We start from the raw sequence: 19,383 nt of genomic DNA on the forward strand, positions 1-19,383 counted from the left end.
TTATTTTTAGGACCTAGCCTCAAAAAAGTGCCCCAACTGACCAGATGACCACCGGATCACCTCCCCTTACTCCCCCAGTGGTCACCAACCCCCTCCCACCCCAAAATAAAAATTATAAACATTTTTGTGCCCGCCTCAAATGTCATACTCTCGGCGGCCATTTTGACTCGGAGCCGCGATCACTAACAAGAAGGATGCATGCAGGGCAGCGCTCCGGGCAGGAAAGGGGGGGCTCTTTCCTGCCCCGAAGAGGTCACTAGACCATCAGGGCAGTATTAAGGTAAGGGAAGGGGTGTGACGAGGTGTGTGAAAGGGGGAGGGGAAATGTGACAGGGGGCGGAGCAAGGGCGTGAAAGGGAGCGGGTGGGGTGTGAAAGGGGTGGGTGGGTGTGAAAGGGGGCGGGTGAGGTGTGAAAGGGGCGGTGGGTGTGAAAGGGGCGGGGCAGGGTGTGTGGTGGGGTTGGGGCATGTTTCCTCCTTTTGGAGGGACAAAATATGGTAACCTTAGGCATACCTGAATGCTCAGCAGGGCAGTCTGCCTCTGGATTCAGTGCTACTGCTTGTCAGCAATCTAGGGATTTGCACAATCAAAATATTTTTGTTATTTTTGGAAAGGTTCTCAATTTTTCACATTTTTTGCGTTTCTTTCACCCATTTGGGAGCTTATTTTTAAAGCATATGGATGTCTCAGAATGCCCAAATGGATGTCCATGTACGTGAAACATCCAAATCCAGATTTTGCACAAGCCAAAAAATGGACGTCGGACACTGCAGTGTGCCAAATAGCAAGAAGGCGCATTGTGGACTGGGGAGAGCCCATAACCGGGACGTCCAACAGCAATTGTTGAATGGGAATGAATGTCTACAAAATAATGAGTGGGGTAGAGCGGACAGATGTGAAGCGTTTGTTTACGCTTTCTAACAATAATAGAACCAGGGGACACAAGATGAAATTAGAATGTGGTAGGTTTAAAACAAATCGGAGAAAGTTTTTCTTTACTCAGCGCGTGGTTAGACTCTGGAACTCATTGCCGGAGAAGGTAGTGACGGCAGCTGGCCTTGTTGAGTTTAAAGGGGGTCTGGACAGATTCCTGAAGGAAAAGTCCATTGATCGTTATTAAATTTTGGGTTTTTTGCCAGGTTCTTGGGGCCTGGATTGGCCGCTGTCGGAGACAGAGTGCTGGGCTTGATGGACCTTTGGTCTTTTCCCAGCATGGCAGTGCTTATGTACTTATGTCTAGGTCTAAAAAAGGCCACCCTAAGTTTGACCTGTTTCAGTCATATCCAGAGTTCAAAAAGCTGCTCTGATTGAGATCTGACTACTGGAGGAATTAATGAATGACACCTTTTTAATTCCCCAGTGGTTGCTGCCCTCCTCCCTCTTCCATGAAAATGAAACTAAAAGGGGATACCAGGCTCCATCAGGCTTGGATTTGGCCGGGTTTGAGATGGCTGCCATTAGTTTCCATTATCGGCGAAAACCAATGGCGGCCATCTCTAACGCCGGCGATCTCTAAGGGCGGCCCAAATGTTGAGATTTGGCCGGCCCTGAGCGTATTATCGAAACGAAAGATGGCCGGCCATCTTGTTTCGATAATACAGTCGGGTACGCCGCTTAACGGGGCCATCATTAGAGATGGCTGGCCCCGTTTGATTATGCCCCTCTAGGTTACTATCCAGCTTATAATCGAAAGACAAAAACGCCTATATTGCGACCTAAATCGGGAGATAGGCGTTGTGATAAGGAAGAGGCTATCCTACCCGGGTTAGGCCCCTAGAGGGCGTTGTAGCCCTAAAAGGTCCAGGGAAAAGGGCTGGGTGAGTTGCTGAAGGGAGCCAGAAAGGGGAGGTATAGCTGGAGGTCGCTAGGACCGGGGCGAGTCCTGGAGGATAGCTGGAGGTCGCTAGGACCGGGGCGAGTCCTGGAGGATAGCTGGAGGTCGTTAGGACCGGGGAGAGTCCTGGAGGTGGAAACAGGTGCAGCAGGTTATGGGCTGGGTCCTGTTTGGCTATTAACCACTTATACTCTACCTGAGAGGTGAGAGAGAGAGAGAGAGCTGGCAGCTGAGGAAGAGGGCTGGTAACTGAAGCAGAGGGATCCCCATGAGAAGTACTGGCTGTGCCCTTTGGACTGGTGGTAGAACTGTGTGTTCCCAAGAAGGAAGCTGGCTGGGGTAAGAAGGCCCTAGAGTATCACGAATAAGAACTATGTGTTCAAGGAGGTACTGTGTGTCCCAGCGGAAAAGACTGTGTGTCTAGGACAGTGAAGAGGTACTGTGTGTCCCAGAGGAAAAGCCTGTGTGTCTAGAACAGTGAAGAGGGCCTGTGTGTCCAAGATGAAAAGACTGTGTCTAGAGCTGTGTGCTACAAGGAGGGACTGTGTGTCCAGGGACTGAGTTAGTACTGAGCCCAAAGGCCTGTGTGAGAGGGCTCAAGGGGAAGAAATCTATGGATATTGAACTGTGCAAGAAGAAATGTTTCAAAGGGAAGATTGCACTGAGTAGGAAGAAATGAAATGGTTAAGCTGGAAGAACTGTTTAAGCTTGTAGCTTGTGAAAGTGTTTTAAGCTGAAAGAAGTGTGCCCCAGAGGCTGGAATAAAGTTGTGTATGAAACCTGACTATGTTTGCTTTTTGAGAAGCAGGTCACCCTGAGCAGAAAAGGGTGGGAGATTAATTTGCATAAATCTGCATACTGAGAACCAGCTCACCCTGAGTGAAAGAGGGACCTGGGATCCTGAGGTGGGAGCTTCACCATCGGCACATTAGCCTCATCATTTTCACAGCGTTTATCTCCCAAAAACGAATAACGCGGTATAATCGAAAGCCGAACTTGGACATTTTCAACTGCACTCCATCACGGAAGCGTACAAAGTTGACGGGGCGTGTCGGAAGCGTGGTGAAGGCGGGACTGGGGTGTGGTTATCACCCGAACAGAGATGGGTGCCTTTCGCCGATAATGGAAAAAAAGTATGCGTTTGTAGCTAGAATTTAGGGCACTTTTCCTGGACCCTGTTTTTTCACGAATAAGGCCCCAAAAAGTGCCCTAAATGACCAGATTACCACCAGAGGGAATCGGGGATGACCTCCCCTGACTCCCCCAGTGGTCACTAACCCCCTCCCACCACAAAAAATGATGTTTCAGAACTTTTTATTTTCACCCTCAAATGTCATACCCACCTCCCTGGCAGCAGTATGCAAGTCCCTGGAGCAGTTGTTAGGGGGTGCAGTGGACTTCAGGCAGGTGGACCCAGGCCCATCCCCCCCTACCTGTTACAATTGTGCTGCTTAATGCTTAGTCGTCCAAACCCACTGTACCCACATGTAGGTGCCCCCCTTCACCCCTTAGGGCTATAGTAATGGTGTAGACTTGTGGGCAGTGGGTTTTGAGGGGGATTTGGGGGGCTCAATACACAAGGGAAGGGTGCTATGCACCTGGGAGCTCTTTTACCTTTTTTTTTGTTTTTGTAAAAGTGCCCCCTAGGGTGCCCGGTTGGTGTCCTGGCATGTGAGGGGGACCAGTGCACTACGACTCCTGGCCCCTCCCACGAACAAATGCCTTGGTTTTATTTGTTTTTTAGCTGGGCGCTTTCATTTTCCATTATCACTGAAAAACAAAAACGCCCAGCTCACAAATTGTCGAATAAAACATGGACGTCTATTTTTTTTCGAAAATACGGTTCGGTCCGCCCCTTCACGGAACCGTTCTCGGAGATAAACGCCCATGGAGATAGACGTTTTCGTTCAATTATGCCCCTCTATGTAAGTGGTTCACTTACCACACAGTCATATCTTTTCGAGAAAAAAAGACAGCCTTTTACTCGCTGCTGTCTAAAGGGGTCTTAGTGCATGTGAAAAACACGCTCTGATACTACTACAGGCCCCCCCTTTACTGCGGCTTAGTAAATGGAACCCAAAATTTTTTAAGGTGCACCAGTGAACCAAGTACATGCTAACAAATGCACAAGACTACAGCAAACAGTTTTTCAGTCTATAGTGTGTGGTGTCTAATTCACATTTTTTTTCAAATATATACATTTAGAATTTTTTTTTTTTAATATCTAAGAGGTCTTTTTACTAAGGTGCGCTGAAAAAATGGCTTGCGCTAGTGTAGGCACGGGTTTTGGTCACGCGCCGATCCATTTTTCAGCACGCCTGTAAAAAAAAAGATCCTTTAAAAATTTTTTGCCATAAATGGACGTGAGGCAAAATCAAAATTGCCGCGCGTCCATTTTGGGTCTGTGACCTTACCACCAGCCATTAACCTAGCGGTAAAGCCTCACACGGTAATCGGGCAGGAATGAACTACGCACACCAAATGCCACTTGGCGTGCGTCCGATGCACGCGGCTGAAAATAAAAATTATTTTTCGGCTGCGCGTAGCGGACGCACGCCAAAAATGAAATTACAGCAAGAGCCATGCGGTAACTCCATTTTGGCGCATGTTGGGTGCGCGTCGACACTTATGCGGCTTAGTAAAAGAGCCCATAAATGATTTTGAAAGTCAAACATGCGGAAAAATCTCTTCCTTTCCCCTCAGAATAAAAAAAAAACTACTACCTTTACTGGTTCATTAAAAAGTTTACAACTTTCCTGTAGCATTGTGTTGAATATGAAATATATTGTTATATCCTCTATTTAAAAATGTTGCCTATGACGTTAAGAATATTTCTTAACCATATGGTTGGTAGTTCATGCTAAATAATGAAGGGGCAGCTGCACTTTGGGGTTAAATTGGGAATGCAGTGGAAATCATATTAATTTAGTATTATTTAAAAACATGTAAATTCCACACTATCCAAGGATCAAGTCAGGTTACAATGTTGTACGTGCAGGACGTCAACGTGCTGCGACGTCAGACTCAGTCCGAAACGGAAGGGATGCAGGCAGGCAGTTTTCAGTAGCACGAGGATGGAAGAACTTCTTAAAACAAGACCTCGGCTGGGCTGGCGGGGGTTGGGGGTCACCCGCCAGCTGAAGTAATACTTTTAAAGGCACCGGACCGGAGGAAGCGGACCTCAGCGGGGGTAGGTGACGGCGGTAGGTGGGGGAGAGTTGACGGTGGTAGGGGGGTCCAGGGCGAAATCTGCGGGGGCCCAGGCCCCTGTGGCCCCACGCAGATACGCCCCTGGGAGGATTAAACAAGGATGCTGGAATAGGGTGGAGTAGTAAACGAGCATAGACAATTTGCGCGTTAATTGGTAGGATATGCTTTCGCAAATAAAAATGTTTTTAATGACTTCTTGAATAGCTGGTGTCCTTCAATCTCCTTTAGATGCCTTGGTAGAACATTCCAGGACTTCGGGCTGATGTAGGAGAAATATGATGAAAAAAGCAGTTTATATTTAACCGACTTTCTGAAAGGTATTAATCCGCAAATGAACCTTTTCCGGAGATGGGAAGGCGGTAGAACTAGAGGACATGAAATGAGATTGAAGGGGGGCAGACTCAAGAAAAATGTCAGGAAGTATTTTTTCACGGAGAGAGTGGTGGATGCTTGGAATGCCCTCCTGCGGAAGGTGGTAGAGAGGAAAACGGTAACGGAATTCAAACATGCGTGGGATAAACATAAAGGAATCCTGTTCCGAGGGAATGGATCCTCAGAAGCGTAGCTGAGATTGGGTGGCAGAGCTGGTGGTGGGAGGCGGGGCTGGTGGTTGGGAGGCGAGAATAGTGCTGGGCAGACTTATACGGACTGTCCCAGAGCCGGTGGTTGGGAGGCAGGGATAGTGCTGGGCAGACTTATATGGTCTGTGCCCTGAAGAGGACAGGTACAAATCAAAGTAGGGTATACACAAAAAGTTGCACATATGAGTTTATCTTGTTGGGCAGACTGGATGGACCATGCAGGTCTTTTTCTGCCGTCATCTACTATGTTATGTACGACTTGCAGCTTGGATAGTGCAGATTGAGGTAGGATCGAGCAGTTACCGAAGAATTTCCGGATGGCAGATCAATTAAATCTAGCATGTAAGCAGGGGCTTCCCCGTAAATTATCTTGTGAGTCAAAGAGCAGATTTTGAAGGTAATTCGGTCTATAGTGGGGAGCCAGTGTAGGTTAAAACGAAGAGGCTGAGCATGATTATAGTTTAAAACATGTAAAACATGTTAAAAACAAAGATAATAAAAAAATAAGCAATTAAGTGCATAACAAAACATAAAATTGACAGGTTAACATACACACAAGTACAGTTAAATAAATAATGAAACGATATGTGCCTGACAATAAAACAAATAAATTACTCTGCCAATGACTTTTTGCTGTCAACAAAACAGATGAGGTTATAATTGAGCCCAAGGCAATCACTATGGTGCTATGGCCGGATATATCCATATGTTGGTGGCGTGGACATGTGTTGACAGAAGAGTAATATTGCTAAGCCATTTTCAAAGAATTCTCGTGCTGTTGACTCAAATGTGTACTTATCTCGACAGCCTGTGCATTTATTTTTGACAAGTGCACAATTTTATTAGTGTCTACGCCGCTTTTAATTTAGAAATTGCGTACTTAACAAATGGTCCTGCAATTAGTAGAGATATGCGTGCGGCTTGCCAATTCCTCAGCCATTTGCTTTGCTAATTTCTAGATCAGTTGCCATAGCCAGGCAGGTGGCCTTAGTTAGGAGTGAGCAAAGTAAACAGGACATTAACAGGACGTCCAGCATGGGTGGGATAAACATAAAGGAATCCTGTTCAGAAGGAATGGATCCTCAGAAGCTTAGCCGAGATTGGGAGGCGGGGCTGGTGTGTGGGAGGCGGGGCTAGTGCTGGGCAGACGGTCTGTGCCCTGAAAATGGCAGATACAAATCAAGGTAAGGTATACACAAGAAGTAGCACATATGAGTTTATCTTGTTGGGCAGACTAGATGGACCGTGCAGGTCTTTTTCTGCCGTCATCTACTATGTATGTTACTATTAACGAGACTAACACTCTGGGGCCCTTTTACTAAGGCACGTAGGTGCCTATGCGCATCCAACGTGCGTCAATTTGGAACTCTCGCGTGGTACTTCCATTTTTTTACGCACGTCAGAAAATATTCCTTTTATTTTCTAGCATGCAGCGCTAACTGGGTGGTGATCGGCAATGCATGCGCGCTGACGATTACTGCCTGGTTAACGCGTGAGACCTTACCCCTAAGTCAATGGGTGGCGGTAAAGTCTCAGGCTCAAAATGGGTGCGCACTAATTTTTATTTTGCCGCATGTCCAACTTGGGACATCACTTATAAACTTTAGTGGGTAGTGTGCATTTTTTATAAAGAGTTCACATTATTTTCAGTGAATGACTTGTTGAAAAACAACAGCCCATCCTTAAGGTGTACCCATACATACATAAATGCGGGTATTCAACTCACTTACATGCCTATCAGTGCCTTCTTTATATTATTATTATTATTATTATTTTTGTAGCATTTGTATCCCACATTTTCCCACCTACGTATTTGCAGGCTCAATGTGGCTTACATTTGCCGTTATGGCGTTTGCCATTTCCGGTCTTCAGATATGCACATGATTTTGCAATCAAGTGCGTACATACATGGTAGAAGAATGCATTGTGTACTTGCGTACTTGTTAACACGTGGTTTTACAATTAAATGCGTATATATGTGGTAGAAGATTACATTGTGATCTTGTGTAGGTGTCGGCTTTATGTAGCTGCTCAGGTGATGGTATTATGGTGACAGTAATAGTGTTGGGCCGTGATTATGTCGTTACAGTCTTATTCTTCGTTGTTGTTGTTTAGAAGTTAGGACGATTGTTGTATGCTTTTTTGAATAGGTCCATTTTCAGTAGTTTACGAAAGATGGTTAAATCTTGCGTTGTCTTTATGGTCTTCGGGAGCACGTTCCATAGCTGTGTGCAAATGTAGGAGAAGCTGGTTGCATAAGTGGACTTATATTTTAATCCTTTGCAGTTGGGGTAATGGAGGTTGAGGAATGTACGTGCTGACCTTTTAGCGTTCCTAGCAGGTAGGTCCATGAGGTCTGTCATGTAGGCTGGAGCTTCTCCATGTATAATTTTGTGGACCATGGTGCATACTTTGAATGCAATTCGTTCCCTTAGTGAAAGCCAGTGTAGTTTCTTTCTCAGCGGTTTGGCGCTTTCGTATTTTGCTTTCCCGAATATAAGTCTGGCTGCCGTATTTTGGGCTGTCTGAAGCTTCTTAATGACTTGTTCTTTACAACCCGCGTATATTGCGTTACAGTAGTCTAGTGGCTTAACACCATTGACTGTACTAGGCTGCGGAATGTGTCTCTTGGGAAGTAGGATTTGATTCTTTTAAGTTTCCACATGGCGTAGAACATTTTCTTTGTTGTATTTTTCGCATGGTCTTCTAGCGTGAGGTTTCGATCAATCGTTACTCCCAGGATTTTCAAGCTATCGGAGACCGTAAGAGTGTAGTCTGGGGTGTGTATAGTATTGTTTTTGTTTGAGTTGTATTGTGAGGATAGGATGAGACACTGTATACACTGTGTCTTTTCTGCGTTTAGTTTCAGTTGAAATGCATCCGCCCATGAATTCATTATTTGGAGGCTATGTTGGATTTCTTTTGCAATAGAATAGAATTAACCTCTAAGAACATGGTAAAATTATCAAGAGAGCTTGGGACAAGTACATAGGATCTCTAAGGGAGTGATATGGAGAGTAAGCAGACAGTATTTATTTATTTATTTATTTGGTGCATTTTTACCCCACATTTTCCCACATAAGCAAGCGCAATGTGGCTTACATTAGTTAAGAAGATACAATTCAATATACAGAGATGGCACAGAACCAGAATGTGACTGGAGGGGAAGGTACACGGGATGACACGGGTAAATGACAGGGGTGAAGAGCCAACAAGAGACACAGGTTAAACTGAGGAGAAGCCAGGGGGATAAGCCTTGGCGAATAAGTAGGTTTTTAATGTCTTCTTGAACTGTTGATGGTCAACGAGCTCCTTAAGCTGTCGTGGCAGAACATTCCAGGATCGTGGACTGATGTAGGGGAAGGACGAAGCATAAAGAGTCTTGTATTTTACATGCCTGCAGGTGGGGTAATGAAGATTGAGGTAGGTCCTTGCAGATCTCAGGGCATTTCTAGAGGGCAGATCGATTAGAGTAAGCATGTATTCAGGGGCTTCATCATAAATTATCTTGTGTGTAAGTGAACAGATTTTAAATGTAATACGGTCTTTGACACGGAGCCAATGTAGTTGAATACGGAGTGGCTGAGCAGGAACAAAGCGAGATTTCCCCAGGATAAGCCTTGCAGCCGTGTTTTGAGCCATCTGAAGCCGTTTCAGAATATAGTCCCGGCAACCGGCATAGATCCCACTGTAGTAGTCTATAGGGGACAGGACCAGCCAGTGAACAAGGGTACGGAATAGCTCCCGTGTTAAGAAATGCCATATGGCCTTTATCTGCCTACATTTATCTCCCTACATTTTTCTCTGTGAATCCTGTGCAGAAGGAAGGGATCCTCAGGAGCTTAGCCTAGAATGGGTGGCAGAGCTGGTGGTTGGGAGGCGGGGCTAGTGCTGGGCAGACTTATACGGTCTGTGCTGGGGCTGGTGGTTGGGAGGCGGGACTAGTGCTGGGCAGACTTATACGGTCTGTGCCAGAGCTGGTGGTGGGAGGCAGGGTTGGTGGTTGGGAGGCGGGGCTAGTGCTGGGCAGACTTCTACGGTCTGTGCCAGAGCTGGTGGTGGGAGGCGGGGTTGGTGGTTGGGAGGCGGGGATAGTGCTGGGCAGACTTATACGGTCTGTGCCAGAGCCGGTGGTGGGAGGCAGGGATAGTGCTGGGCAGACTTATACGGTCTGTGCCAGAGCCGGTGGTGGGTGGCAGGGATAGTGCTGGGCAGACTTATAGGGTCTGTGCCAGAGCTGGTGGTGGGAGGCGGGGATAGGGTTGGCCAGACTTATACGGTCTGTGCACTGAAGAGGACAGTACAAATAAAAAAGTAGCACATATGAATTTGTCTTCTTGGGCAGACTGGATGGACCGTGCAGGTCTTTTTCTGCCGTCATCTACTATGTTTACTACCGTATGTTTCTAACTTGTTTTCCTAATTAAACCTCAATTATCTGTGCAATGGGTGATATTAAGTGATGGTTTATTTTCCTGTGGAACAAGATAATTTAAGAGGCATCATTTCATACGTCAATTGATACTGCACGCTTTACCTTATTCAAATGTACTGTAGTTGATCCTTTTAGCAAAGAGGCTACATTTAAGACCAGGGGTCATCCTTAAGCCAGTGTTTGGTAGCTAACATGCCAATGGTACCACGGCAGTTGTACTATAGAAAAGGCAGAGTCGACTGATGGGGGCGGAGTTTGTGGAGAACCATGACTTAGTCGGACAGTGGCGATATTCAGTCCATTAACCAACTTATTATGGGAATAAAGTTAGAACAGCTGAGTTAACCGGGCACCAGTCTGAATATTGTCTGGTTCCCAGTTAACTTCCGGGTGACCTCAGATACCTAGGTAGCCAATGCCAGAAGCGTACATTCCCCGGGGTTATTTCGTCCTGTGGCTTACGAGCCGTTTGCTGCCGTGGGCTGAATATCGGATTCATGGGTTCTGTTCTCAGCATTTTGAAATTTAATGAGAGACAACGATGATGCTTTTAAGCATGTAGGAGCTCTTTTCTGAGAGCACAGGTAGTTTCATGTTCCTTTCCTTCCCTGGCGTGAGTCACGGAGTGCAGGAATTTAACAATTACAGAAAAATTTGAAGGGATGGTCACGTTTGCATGTTAACTGATAATGCATTGGCAAGAATGGACTTCAAGGATGTGCAGAAGGCAAACATTTTCTATGTATTTCAATTTGTATGGGGCTTCCCCCCCCCCCCCCCCAATTTTTGTATGTTTTCCTCCTGATTTTTAAGGTATTTTTCCAGTTTGTTTTACACTTTCATTTTAATAAAATATTTTTAAACATGCACTAGAACTTTTTAATTCGTTGCCAGAGAATGTGGTAAAAGCAGTTAGCTTAGCGGGGTTTAAAAAAGGTTTGGATAGCTTCCTAAAAGAAACGTCCATAAGCCATTATTAAAATGGACTTGGGAAAAATCCACTGCTTATTTCTGGGATAAGCAGCATAAAACGTATTATACAGTTTGGGGATCTTGCCAGGTATTTGTGACCTGGATTGGCCATTGTTAGAAACAGGATACTGGGCTTGATGGACCTTCGGTCTGTCCCAGTATGGCAACACTTATATGTAAATCAACTTAACGCATGTTAATTCATAGGTAAGTGCGCAATACATTTTTTAAGGAGCGCTGATGAACTAAGGGGCCCTTTTACTGAAGTATATTAAGCATTTAACATGCGGTTAATGCCTGGAAATAGACTACCATGGGTTTTGTGGTAGTTTGCATTAATGACTTTTTCAGAGTTTCCCTGTCAGGGGGCATGAAGCATTAACCAGCTAGCACATTACACTTACTGCACGCCGACTGGCAAACACACAGTTAACACAGGAACACTCACCGCTTTCTATTATTTGACTTGCCATAAAAAATCCTGGGAACATCCGATGCAGTTTAGTTTTGGGCTCTCTTAAAATCATAAGTACATAAGTAATGCCACACTGGGAAAAGACCAAGGGTCCATCGAGCCCTGCATCCTGTCCACGACAGCGGCCAATCCAGGCCAAGGGCACCTGGCAAGCTTCCCAAACGTACAAACATTCTATACAATCAAGCCATTGTGACATCACTAATGAGGTTGGCTCTTATTGGTGGAATGAGCCACTATGACATCACAATAGGTTAAATCACTGCTCTATGTAATAAAAGTGAGCCAAGTAGAGGACATAAGTACATAAGTAATGCCACACTGGGAAAAGACCAAGGGTCCATCGAGCCCAGCATCCTGTCCACGACAGCGGCCAATCCAGTCCAAGGGCACCTGGCAAACTTCCCAAACATACAAACATTCTATACAATCAAGCCATTGTGACATCACTAATGAGGTTGGCTCTTATTGGTGGAATGAGCCACTATGACATCACAATAGGTTAAATCACTGCTCTATGTAATAAAAGTGAGCCAAGTAGAGGACATAAGTACATAAGTAATGCCACACTGGGAAAAGATCAAGGGTCCATCGAGCCCAGCATCCTGTCCCCGACAGCGGCCAATCCAGGCCAAGGGCACCTGGCAAGCTTCCCAAACGTACAAACATTCTATACATGTTATTCCTGGAATTTTGGATCTTGCATTATTATAATCCTGCATTATTATAATGCATTAAGCCCAACACTTAACACACTTTAGTAAACGAGCACCTAAATGCTTTCTAATGGAAGCACATCCCTACTAAATATTTTGATATCAAAAAATACATTTTCCACGTGAATTGTTCTTTAATTTAGGAAAAGCAACCCGACTCTAAAAAGGTGTCCAATTATTGCACCCGAGCTTGTCATGCAAATTTAGCGATATTGAACACATCTCATTGGTTGTATCCAGAACGGTAATCACATTCCAAAACATACAACACACAATACTAATTGCTACTTTATTTTTATTTTATTTTTGTTACATTTGTACTCTGCGCTTTCCCACTCATGGCAGGCTCAATGCGGCTTACATGGGGCAATGGAGGGTTAAGTGACTTGCCCAGAGTCCCACTAGCAACATTCCATGTAGACGTCGGCCCTTGCAGATCACCAATGTGGCCGCGCAGGCTTCTGCTTCTGTGAGTCTGACGTCGTGCAGGATGTCAGACTCACAGAAACAGAAGCCTGCGCAGCCTTCTACATGGAATGTGGCTAGTGGAATAGCAACATTCCATGTAGAATCTCCAATAGTATCTATTTTATTTTTGTTACATTTGTACCCTGCGCTTTCCCACTCATGGCAGGCTCAATGCGGCTTATATGGGGCAATGGAGGGTTAAGTGACTTGCCCAGAGTCACGAGCTGCCTGTGCCTGAAGTGGGAATCAAACTCAGTTCCTCAGGACCAAAGTCCACCACCCTAACCACTAGACCACTCCTCCACTGTTTGCCACTATTTGAGATGCTACATGGAATGTTGCTATTCCACTAGCAACATTCCATGTAGAAGTGGGCCCTTGCAGATCACCAATGTGGCCGCGCAGGCTTCTGCTTCTGTGAGTCTGACGTCCTGCACGTACGTGCAGGACGTCAGACTCATAGAAACAGAAGCCTGCGCAGCCTTCTACATGGGATGTTGCTAGTGGAATAGCAACATTCCATGTAGAATCTCCAACAGTAGCAACATTCCATGTAGAATCTCCAATAGTATCTATTTTATTTTTGTTACATTTGTACCCTGCGCTTTCCCACTCATGGCAGGCTCAATGTGGCTTACATGGGGCAATGGAGGGTTAAGTGACTTGCCCAGAGTCACAAGGAGCTGCCTGTGCCTGAAGTGGGAATCGAACTCAGTTCCTCAGTTCCCCAGGACCAAAGTCCAAAACCCTAACCACTTGTTTTGCAGTGTTTGAATTTTTGCTACAGGACAAAATAGGAGGAAATATTTTTTCACTCAACGATTAGCTAAGCTCTGGAACTCTTTGCCGGAGGATGTGGTAACAGCGGTTAGCATATCTGGGTTTAAAAAGGGTTTAGACAAATTCCTGGAGGAAACTTCATAGTCTGCTATTGAGGTAGACATGGGAAGTAAATGCTTTGCCCTGGGAATTGTAACACGGAGTGTTGCTACTCTGAGATTCTGCATGGAATCTTGTCACTTTAGAATTCCAGAATCTTGCTGTTCTTTGCGGTTCTACATGTAGAGGTGTGGTAGCCGTGTTAGTCCACTCTTAAAGGTTATCAATAGAAATCAAACAAAATAAAACATGCAAAAGAAAATAAGATGATACCTTTTTTATTGGACATAGCTTAATACATTTCTTGATTAGCTTTCGAAGGTTGCCCTTCTTCCTCAGATCGGAAATAAGCAAATGCATGGAATGTTCTACATGGAATGCTGCTACTCTTTGAGATTCTGCATGGAATCTTGTCACTTTAGAATTCCAGAATCTTGCTGTTCTTTGGGGTTCTACATGGAATCTTATCACTCTTTAGGATTCCAGAATCTTGCTATTCGTTGGGGTTCTACATGGAATGTTGCCGCGATTTGGGTTTCTGCTAGGTACTTGTGACCTGGCTTGGCTACTGTTTGGAAAATAGGATACTGGGCTAGATGGACCATTGGTCTGGCGCAGTATTTCTACTCATGTTCTTAGAATCTAATGAATTAGAGATCCTTCTACCTTTTTGATTTAGTACAAATATGGCAGTGTAGTTAAAAGGAAACAGAGACAGATTAACAACACTCTAAGGGCTCCTTTTACAAAGCCGCGCTAGTGATTCGGGCGCGGCAAATGAGACAAAGCCCATTCAATTCCTATGGGGTCTACTACTACTACTACTTAACATTTCTAAAGCGCTACTAGGGTTACGCAGCGCTGTACAGTTTAAATTTGCATGGATTATGGGGTCCTTTTACTAAGGTGCGCTGAAAATTGGGCTGCGCTAGTGTAGGCGCGTGTTTTTGGCGTACACGCAGATCCATTTTTCAACGTGCCAGTAAAAAAGGCCTTTTAAAATTTTTAGCGAAAATGGACGTGCGGCAAAATACAAATTGGCACACATCCATTTTGGGTCTGAGACCTTACCGCCACCCATCGACTTAGCGGTAAGGTCTCATACGATAACCGTGCGGCGATCGTCTATGCACGCAGAATGATGACTACCACCCGGTTTCCGCCACATGCAGGAAAATAAAAATTATTTTGCGGCGCGCGTAGTGGATGTATGTAAAAAATGAAATTACCACCCGGGCGGCAACTCCAAATCGACACACGTAGGACGCACGTACGCGCCTACATGGCTTAGTGAAAGGGCCCCTATGGACTTTGTCGCATTTGCCGCACCGGAATCGCTAGCGTGACTTTGGAAGGATGTGTGTTCAATGACATTCTGAAATATTTCATACTCTGCATGACTTGTTTGCAGCTTTTCTGCCTTATAGATTTTCTTAATCCATGCAAATTTAACCAAGCTGGCTCATTTTGTTATCGATTCTCCCAGTGCTAGCTTTGAAACATTAACTAATGGTCTTTGTGCTCTATTGACAGCTTGGGCACCTTCTCACTAATTTTTGCTGACATGATGAAGGCCTCAAAGAACTGGGTTAACCTTTCAATGTCCATTGAAGATCCAAGAGTCTGATGGCGATTGATTGGCCTGGCCTCTGTGTTAGATAAAACCTCATCAGCGTTCGGAGTGATTTGTGTAATCGGACATCATTAACTGACAACAGGCGGGTGAAGTTAGAAGTTCCCTCACACATTGCTTGTAGCCAGAGATTGACAGGGTGCTGTGACTCGGTTCAAAAGACCCAATTCCTTTTGGTGCAGGAATAAGTTATAACCCCCTGACACACTTCCTGAGTGGCGATGCTGCTAGGCACAGGCCTGTAGGCCTTCTACCTGGGTTCTCTTGGCCAGTGCCATGGATGCTGCTGTTCTTGTGCTATCCTGGATGCCTTTGAACTTTAAGGGTGCAGGTCAGAGAGGATGCTATCATGGAGAAAGCCGCTGCTTGTCCCTGGGGTCAGGATCATGAATCTTGCTACTAACTGGGTTTCTGCCAGGTACTTGTGACCTGAATTGGCCACTGTAGGATGTAGGATACTGGGCTAGATGGGCCATTGGTCTGACCCAGAGGGAGATGCACAAAGGTCCCTGGAAAGAACTGCCTGGTATTTCCACCTCGGTAAAAATTACCGATAAGGTGTGTGTGTGTGAGAGAGAGACAGACAGACAGACAGAGAGAGACTAAGAAGTTGGTTACTTCTTCCATTAAAAGCCTAGTTGAAGAGCCAAGCTTTCACCTGCTTCCTGAAGTAGAGATAATCTTGTGTTATGAAGAGCCTTTCAGGCAGTGCATTCCAGAGTGTGGGGGCTACTCCGGTCGCTTGCAGGCATCATATTGTGTAATGTCTTTTGGAGAGGGTGTGGTTAGGGATACCCCTTGGAAGGACATTAGTGTCCTTGGAGGTGTGTAGAGGGCCTCACTCAGGCCCATTTCCTTTCAGGGCCTTGAAGATCAGACATAGAGTTTTAAATTTAGCCCTGTATTGTACTGCAAAACTGGTGTGATGTGGTTACCGAGTTGGAAATACCGAGCAATTCACAAAGGAAATCGCATGCAAATGAGTTGCTCGCAAAAATAGCGAGCAGCTCGGTAGGAGAGAAGCCACTCGGTCAGCTGAGCATGTGAAGAACAGCCAGTCGCTAAGTGTGGCTGCTCTGCACATGCTCAGAGCAGCGCCTGCTATGGCTTTTATACACGCATACAAGCGTGCTAATTTTTCTCATTAGTGAGTAGAGATTAACAAAAATGCAAACTGCAGAAGTGGAGGAATGTAAAACACTACATACAGTCATCAAGGAAAAAAGTAATGTAGCCAACACAGCTCTTCCAAAGACCAAGGTAACGATGTCAAGCAAAAAGGTCTTTATTGAATCAAAGGCTTGACACAGCACCATGTTTCAGCTATGTGCCTGCCTCAGGAGTCTGTGCGGATGATATCAAAATGTATCTTGTCACAATACAAAGAACAGCATATAAAAGCAGTCTCATAACTGAAGTGTGTTATAAATATCGTGAGCTAAAACTTCAGTTCGCCCACAAGGGAATAATGAGCTGGCCTGGAGAAACAAAGTTGAAACTTAAAAGTCCTTGACTCCACACGCATTACAGAACAATCCAGACTCTTTGGGAGCCAATACTTGAAAAGTCTTTTAAGTTTCAACTTTGGTTCTCCAGGCCAGCTCATTATTCCCTTTGTGGGCAAACTGAAGTTTTAGCTCACGATATTTATAACACACTTCAGGTACGAGACTGCTTTTATACGCTGATTTTTTTTATTGTGACAAGATACATGTTGATATCATCCACACAGACTCCTGAGGCGGGCACATAGCCTGTCACAGTCATCATCGCCGTCGTCCGTGCCTTGCCCTTAGTGTCCTCTTTCTCCTTCTAAACCTACTAAAATTACCTGCAGTTCCAGTCAGTGACCTGTGGGGTCACTGTAGAGTGGTAGAGGCCAAGCTGGTGATGTCATCAGCACTGCGCACATCTTAAGCTGGCTTCTGAGCAGTGTTGCCAGGGCTGCGGGTTTCTCGCCCAATTGGGCTCCTTTCTGTGAGCCGCTGCGGCTTTTTCATGCCGCATGCGTGTTGCGGGATTTTGGGTGGCTTTTTTAAGCCCCACCGGCAGTTTTTTCGCCCACCGCGTTTTTTTCCCCCGCGGCTGCTGGCTGTGGGTTGGCTGATTTTCCAACAGCCGCGGCCAGTAGAAGCCCCACAGAGGCGGGCTTAATGATCTCATTTGTATACAAATGAGCTCATTAATATTTAGTAATGATGTCATTCATATGCAAATTGGCTCATTAATATTTATTAATGATGTCATTCACATGCAAATTTACTTTGGGCTGGCTTTGGGCGTGACAAATTTTTTCCATCTGGCAACACTGCTTCTGAGTGTGCTTAGTGTTCTGGCAATTATCCTTGACTGAGCCCAGGTCTGCCGAGGCTCCGCTAGGTCCAACTTCTGTTTCTTTGCGAGGCCGTGGCCTGAACCTTTGCCTACAGCTTTCTCCTTATGCTGCGTTCCAGTGGAAGTCTGCTTCCAAGTCTGGAAGTCCTGAGGAGTAAAAGCTTTAAAGGTATGTGCTGTTTAAGAACATAAGAACAGCTCTATGGTTACCATCAGACCCCCTTCAATCGTTAGTATGCGATTGTATAGTACAAACCAATATCCCAGAAACTACACACCGACGAGCAAGATACAATCTCAAGAGGCATAAAAGGGGAATACACCCTTTTACCAATTTACTGTCAGCCATGTTCGTTCATAATTATCTTTCTTGCCTTGTCATACTGGACTTGATTTTTGATTGCAATTAGTTCTGTTTGGATTGGATTTGTTTTACCATAATTCTTAACTTTTGATCAGTAGCTAGGGTTTAGAGCTTTAGTGGGTTCTGCATTTGTCAGAAAAGTATTATTTGTAGCATTTGTATCCCACATTTTCCCACCAATTTGCAGGCTCAATGTGGCTTACATTTGCCGTAATGGCGTTTGCCATTTCCGGGTAACAGAATTACAATGGTATTGCGATAAGGTGCATACATACGTGGTAACATACATGGAATATACATGGAACATAGTATATATGGAACAGATCATGGTATATATATATATATATATATATATATATACTGTATATATATATATATATATATATATATATATATAATGTCCTGTGCACACATACATGGTAAAGAGGAATACATTATGGTATTGCATGAAGGTTCCTGAGTAATGAATTGGGTTGTAACATACATTAGGTCATCGACTATAGAGAAACTCTATTCGACATAAGGTTTAAAGTGGTAGTGCTTGATCATTAATAGCAGAGAGATTAGGCAGTCATGCGATAAAAGTTCGATTTTGTATAGATCGTGTATAATGTTATTATTTGGTAATTAGGCTGGATGTTTATGGTACGCCTTCTGGGTGTTGTTATTTCCTGTTGTGCTATTTTTTCATTTGTTTTTTATTTTTTTTTAACTTTTAAAGATACTCCGGAATGTTGGATAAAGATTGAACTTTTTTTTGAAGTATGAACTGTTTCTGCTCATCTGCTTTCCTAGTAGAATTCCTTTGTGGGGTCAGACGACTGACAAAGAAAGAGTCTCAACACTTTGAAGGAAGAAGGAAAGAAAAATACCGTTCATATAAATATTTTTTTTTTATTTTTTTTCTTACAATACTGTTTTCAGAGCACGGTAGGTACCCCCTGCTGCTCTTGATTTTGGTATTTTATTGGTACCAGAAAATTCATTATATTGTATACTGCCTCGTGTGACAGTGTTGCTATGTTTCAGACCAAAATTGTACACTTGTTTTTTATTTTTTTATTATTTTTCATTTTCACCTTCACCATTAATTCCCTCTAAAATACAAAGCGACAAAGACAAGGCAAAAGATAATGTCACCCCAGGGAGCTGAAAAGAAGGAGGAGGGGGAGAGACCATTCTAGGACCAATACAAATAATAAAATCTCTTTAACGTTTTGAGGGACAATGGGAATGAGACGTGCCCATTGATCTTTTTAAAAGCCAACAACAACAACACAATTGACAGATAACTAAATAAAAGAAAATGAAGTTCCATTAATACAATCTGTCGGAAGACGACGCTACTAAATTGATCAATGCACCTCGAATCATTTCTAACCTTTCCTCTTACTTGAAGAGGATGTTTTTCAAGAGAGGAAACATCCATCATCAGCCTGAAGTGCTTCTTTCTATTACTACTACTACTATTTAGCATTTCT

The sequence above is a fragment of the Microcaecilia unicolor genome, chromosome 1 (genome assembly GCF_901765095.1).
Source record: "Microcaecilia unicolor chromosome 1, aMicUni1.1, whole genome shotgun sequence".
Lineage (NCBI taxonomy): Eukaryota > Metazoa > Chordata > Amphibia > Gymnophiona > Siphonopidae > Microcaecilia > Microcaecilia unicolor.